Raw genomic sequence first — 6,862 nt, forward strand, 5'->3', positions numbered from 1 at the left:
TAGTCGTACCTCCGCCATACTGTCCGTGCCACCCTTGAATGCTCTGCGCTGCCGAAGGACAAAGGCGATCTTCCACCAGTACTCTACGCAGTTAACCATCAACAACCGCATTTAAAAGAAAGCATGGCCAAGGAGAAAAAGGGACAGCTTCGAGCAGATTTGAGCATTTACTAGTTATGGAAATTCTTCCATACGACGCTCCGCCTGCTCAAGAAGGACAACAGAATATCTAAAAAGGCCAATTTTGTTCATTAAAGCATGCAGTTTGCAGCAGAGACTCATATTAGATTGTAAATGTGGTTGGTGGTCCATTATGACCCCTCCACGCATAGGATAGCAGATATTTTTGTAATCAACCTCCATATATACCTAGAAACAAAATGTAATGAGGGTTGATGGATATTGTTTTGATGTAAGGTTGAACTTCTGGAGACTGTAACTATTGTGATACCTGCAGCGTCTGGTCTTCATTTTCAGCTAATGCAAGCTTCTTTTGCTGTTAATTGCTTACTTTCCACTTCTTCTTTGTTCCAGGCTATGCCTGTTATGCATTTTTCATGTGCTCTTGATGTTTAGCATTCGAGGGGTTTTCATCCCACCTCTATGTTAGAATCTAGTATGTATTATTGAAGGTGTATGTAGGTTTTTGTTTTCTTGGTGCCAGAGAGCTGTCATCCTGTCTGTGCATTAGAAATAGATTTACAGACCTTTCTACTGGTTGCAGCCGGCCATCACATGGTCTTGTGCATCTGCTGGTGTGGTCAGTATTCTCCATCCTCACTTATTCCTCAAACTGTGAGTAATTGGTGGTCTAAAGCCTTGTATTACGGTGGTGTTCACCCATGTCTGGGGTTAAACATAGTAGAAGTGGTTATCTGGCTTGAATATGCATCATTCCTTCCGTTCATCCACCTATTTCAAACATTTGTGTTGAGTTTATAATGTTCTCGAGCATCTCTGAGATACAACCTAGGAGAGTTTCTTGGGGTGATAACAGGTATCTATCCACCTAGGGGAGTCATCCTCTCTCATTTTCCCAATTGAGTCTTCTTCCTAGAAATGTTGGGATTTATCAATGCTATACTACACCATTCTAATACTCATACCTTCATTTCCCTGTTTTCATTTTATGTCTTCTTATGTGTTGTCATATACACATGCCTATTAATTAAATCAAATACAAATATACATATTTATCCATCACATTGGCATGTTTTCACTAAGATTGTTGATGTCAAACTAGTGAGAACATCTAAAATTAGGTTAGTATGCTAGTTAGAAAACATAATAACATATAAGCATTTTATTATGCCAAGATTCCCAACGGTTAACATTATAAAATAAAAACACATATGCATACAAAAATCAATTAACAGGGTAAATATTTTTTCTCTGAAATTCCTAACAGAGCTTCTAATGCTATCTTTCTAGGCCCATTCAGTTTGAGTGTTGAACCTAGGAACTATGTGTTATGAACTTGAACTACGAGAAAACCATAATACCAGAAATATGAAACAATATATCCCAAAAAACATAATATCACATGAAACGAGACAAGCTGCAAATGTATTTTATTATTCAGAAGCAGAATACAATGTTCACTTGCCTCTTTAAGGGGGCAACCTCCAACAAAGCAGTGCTCAATTACAATAAGACTCGATGATTCTTCCCTTACTAATTAATACTATTTATAGCTTAATGACATCCAAAAACCTAATTTCTAGTGGTCCCTTTCATAACACGGATTAACGAATTTATTTATTAACTATGTCCCATTTGTAACTAATTGTGGTCCCTTTTTCTATAATGTGGGTCAACCATTTACAATTATTATTAATGTGGATAACTTCTTATGGGATTTACTGATTCAACTAACTATCTATGACTCTGACTAGGCCCCTTGGGATTATTGCATAAATAAAAGGGTTAGGGTTGGACCCTAACATGCCCCCCCCCAATCAAAAGCAACCTTGTCCTCAAGGATGAAACTAAAGAAACTACTAAAGAATAGTGTCTAGTTCCCATGTTGCATCTTCTGGAGAGGTGTCTTTCCACTTGATGAGGACTTCCTTTATTGTGCGGCCACAAAGATGTCTTTGGAAATTATCAAGGACTTGTTTTGGTCGGAGCCAAAATGAGCCTTCATCATCCAAGTCAGGCATACTTGTTTGAACCCTACAATTGTTCCCCACAACTTTCTTGAGGCACGATACATGGAAGAACGGGTGGAATTTTGAAGTAGTTGGCAAGGCTAGTTTGTAAGCGACTGCTCCTATACACCAAAGTACTTGATAAGGCCCATATAATTTTGGTGCTAGTTTCTAGCAACCCTTTTCTTTGAGAGATGTCTTCTAAGACGTTGGAGTCACAAGAACACTTGGTCACCTAATTGAAATGACTGCTCAAAATGATGTTGGTGAGCATGTTGCATCGTTCTGTTCTAAGCTTGATGTAGATTATGTTTGAGATCAGTGATCATGGTGACACAATTATGTAGGAACTGATCAACTGCCTATCCCTTGGAACATCCGTGGATATAAGAAGCTGGTGAAGATGGTAGCTGGCCATACATTGCCTCATATGGAGTCACGGTGGCTTCATGATAGTTACTATTATACCACCATTTAGCTAAAGGAAACCACTATACCCATTAATGCTTCTTGTCTGAAGTGAAGGACTAAAGATAGGTCTCCAAAAATTTGTTGATTACTTCTATTTGACCATTTGTTTGGGGATGATAAGCTATACTCAGTTGGAGTTGTGTGCCCTCAAGCTTGAAAAGTTTCTGCCAAAATTTTGCTAGTGAAAGCGGGGTCTCGATCAGACACAATGGAAGTCAGCATGCCATGCAGTTTGAATATTTGGTCCATGAAAACTTGAGCCACCAATGTTGTGGTAAATGGGTGTGGTAGAGCACAAAAATGAGCATATTTGGAAAGTTCGTCAACAATCACCAAGATGATTGATTTGTTGCCTGACTTTGGGAGCCATATAATGAAATCCATGCAAACATTCGTCCAGACTGAAGCAGGGAGTGTCAGTGGTTGTAAGGTTCCGAGTAGCTCGATTGTTTCCCCTTTGTTGTGCTGGCATACATCGCATTCAACTACAAAAGTAAGAATGTCGTTCTTCATGCCGATCCAAAAGAAAGAGTGGTGTGCTCGTGCATAAGTCTTCTAAAAGCCTGAATGTCCTGCAATCAGAGAGGAGTGCAACTCTTCCAAGATGTGGGTTTTGAGGGTGGAGGTCAGTGAGAACACTACATGATCCTTGTAGCGAGGAGCCTCATCCTTCCAAGTGTAGTCTTTCGAGGCATTAGGATTTTCTCTTAAGTTATTAATGAGCTAGGACAGAGAGGGGTGGGAGAACCATTCATCGTGAGCCTCTTCAATCCAATATGGTATGGGTAGAGAGAGTGATAAAAGGTGCCCTTATCCTCAAATTGGTGTGACAAGGCATCATCCACTACATTGTCATGCCCCTTCTTGTAGATTATCTCATAATCATATCACAACATTTTTGCAAGCCATTTATTTTGTTGTGGTGATGATAGATGCTGCTCTAGAAAATATTTTAGACTATGATGGTTAGTGTAGATTTGGAAACGTCACCCCAATAAGTATGGTCGCCAAGTGTCTACTACATGTAAGATGGCCATCATTTCTTTCTCATATGTAGGTTGACCTAGATGTTTGCACTGAGTTGTTGGCTGGTGAAAGCCAATTGTTTACCTTCCTACATTAATACTATGCCAATGCCTGTACTTGAATCATCACATTCAATCACAAAAGATTTGGTGAAGTTTGGTAAGGCAAATACTGGAGTGGAGCACATGGCATGTTTGAGAGCTAAGAAGGTTTTCTGAGCTACGTCAGTCCAGAGAAATGAATTTTTCTTAAGAAGATTAGTGAGGGGTAGGGAAATGATACATAATTGCAGAAAAATTTGTGATAATAGCCTATGAGACCCAAGAATCCCCGTAAACTCTTCAAGGTTTTTGGTTGGGGCCAATATTGAATTGTCTGAATCTTTTTTGGATAAACCCTCACTTTTTCATGGCCCACAATGTGTCCCAAATACTCTACTTCTTCCATGCCAAAGGAGCACTTGGATAATTTGAAACATAATTTGTGATCTTGGAGCAATTGAAATATCTAGGCAACATGTTGAAGGTGTTTTTCCCATATTATGCTATAGATGAGATTGTCATCGAAAAATACCAGGAAAAATTTTCTGAGATAGGGTTTCAGAAGGTGTTTCATGAGGCTCTGAAAAGTAGATGGGTTGTTACAGAGACCAAATGGAATGACCAAGAATTCATAATGGCCTTCATGAGTTTCCTTCATGAGTTCAGAAGGCTGTCTTGGGAATGTCAACTTCCTTCATGCGTATTTGGTGATAGCCCAAGCGGAGGTCTAGCTTGGTAAAAAATTTAGCACCGTACAGTTCATCTAATAGATCATCAACTACTGGAATAGGAAAATTGTTATTTATAGTGAGCTTGTTAAGGGCCCTAAAGTCAGGACACATGCGCCATTATCCATCTTTCTTTAGAACCATGACCACTGGAGATGAATAAGGGATGGTGCTGGGACAAATAACACCGACTTCGAGGAGTTCCTTGATGATTTTTTTAATTTCATTCTTTTGTGCAAAAGGATATCGATATGGGCAGACATTTGGCGGCTAGGCACTCGGGACCAAAGGGATGCTATGATCATGTTCACCCCTAGAGGGTGGGAGCTCCTTAGGTTTGTCAAAGACCCATTGGTGGCAATCTAATACCTGTTGCATATCAGGATGAATATGAGGAGGAGTGGATTCAATGGCCTGGATGGAATTAAATTGGGCTACTACCCCATGATGGCTGTTTTTAAAAATATTATCCATTTGATGCGAGTTGATGATAGAAGGAGCACCAACCTGGAGTCCCATTAATGTATGATTGTGGCCGTTTTTCTTAAAGCTCATATATAACTCCTAGATATCCATTGTGATAAGGCCTAGTGTGTATAACTATTCAACACCAAGGACAATGTCTCAACCACCCATTTCAATGGAAAAAATGTGGGTTTTGAGGCAATAATTCCCCATCTGAAGCATTAATAGCTCACAACGTCCTTCACATTTCATGGTATCAACATCACTACTGGCTACTACTTAATAAAACCTCAGATTTTAAGAGTCTGAGGAGAAGAAATTCTTTGTAGGACCTATCAAACCTCAGGGAAAAACGAGCGCACGATACATCATCACCAAGACGGAGTACTTGACTCACTGGGCGGAAGCGCAGCCAGTCAAAGATTGCATCGCCGCACAACTACAAAATTTTTATTTGAACATGTGTTGACTCGTTTTGGTTGCTCGAAAATCTTAATGGGTGATCGCGGTACACATTTCCTGAACGAAACCATCAGCACGCTCACAGAAGAGTTCCATGTGTATCATCAGAAAAGCACACCGTATCACCCACAAGCCAATGGGACAGTAGAGGCATTCAACAAAATACATGAGATTGTGCTAACCAAAGTGTGTAATGCGCAGTGAAGCGATTGGGACCTGCGTGTACCTATAGTCCTATGGGCTTATAGAACAACGTGCAAGAAACTTACGGGACAAACACCTTTCTGGTTAGTTTATGGCGTGGAAGTTGTCATGCTGATGGAGTATATTGTACCTAGTCTGCACATAGTAGTGCTCACAGGTATGACGGACTGCGAAGCTCTGGAAGAAAGGCTCGTGCAATTAGAAGAACTTGAGGAGGAATGGTTCCTGGCTGGTTTTCATCAGCAGGTACAAAAGCAGCGTGAAAAGGCCTGGCACGATCGCCATATTAAGTTGCGCACCTTCAAGGTAAATGACTTAGTGCTATTGTATGACAGTAAGTTTGAAAAATTCCCAGGAAAGTTTAGAATTCATTGGTTGGGACCATACATGGTTAAGGAGGTCATAGATGGAGGTGCAGTACAGCTAGTCAAACTAAATGGAGAACTTTTCCTAGGAAAAGTGAATGGTAGCCACTTGAAGCCCTACATGGGTGGCCCGGCTATCTGACTAGCCGGCGGAAGCACAGTATTTGCGCTCCAAGAATCCAGAAAAAGGCACGGGACTATAAAAAAATGCAAGGGATACTGGCACAAATGCAGAGAAGTAGTTCAGACACAGAGGTCTTGAAATAGTGTATGCAGCAGATCCAACAAGCAGCAGCTCAGTGTGTTGCTGACCTCCACATAGTTCGAGAACAATTGGAGGGACTCTGCGTAAAGATCGCAACGCCGACAGAGTGACTCAAGGGTGAGTCACAATGTTTGTGTTGGGGGCCTGTTGGGCATGGAATCCTTCCAAGGCATGTTTTGGGGTTCAGAGCCCAACTTTTGACCGAATCTTGTTGTAAAGCTTGGCGAATTGCGGGCACGGAGCGTGAAGGTATGATAGAGTCACAGGGTTGTCAGCTTAAGTTTTGTAATGTAATGTTAGCTGGATAGACCTACCCATGGTCTGCGGACCATGGAATTGTATAAATAGAGCAAGGCTCTAAGTCTAAATAGAATGAGAGAGAAGAGTAATAGATCTACGTGATTGAGTCACAAGTTGAAGTGTGCCTTTGGGTCGTAGAGTAGGAGAAGGCTCTGCAGCTGAGTGCATAGAGGCCTAGTAGTCTGCAGCTGAGTTTGCGCGGACCCCTGCAGCTGAGTGTGCAGGGCGGATTCGAGTCTGTAACCAAGGAAGGAATTAATAAAGAGAAGTTTTGTCATAATTCTGTGTATCTTTTCTCGAATTATTGCATGTTTTTATGATTTGCAAATATAATGTTTATTTACTGCACCAACCTGTATGAATTATTTATATTGTTAAGTATAAC

This window comes from Pinus tabuliformis, chromosome 6 (assembly GCF_031772625.1).
Source record: "Pinus tabuliformis cultivar Carrire ecotype Pingquan chromosome 6, CPIR1, whole genome shotgun sequence".
Lineage (NCBI taxonomy): Eukaryota > Viridiplantae > Streptophyta > Pinopsida > Pinales > Pinaceae > Pinus > Pinus tabuliformis.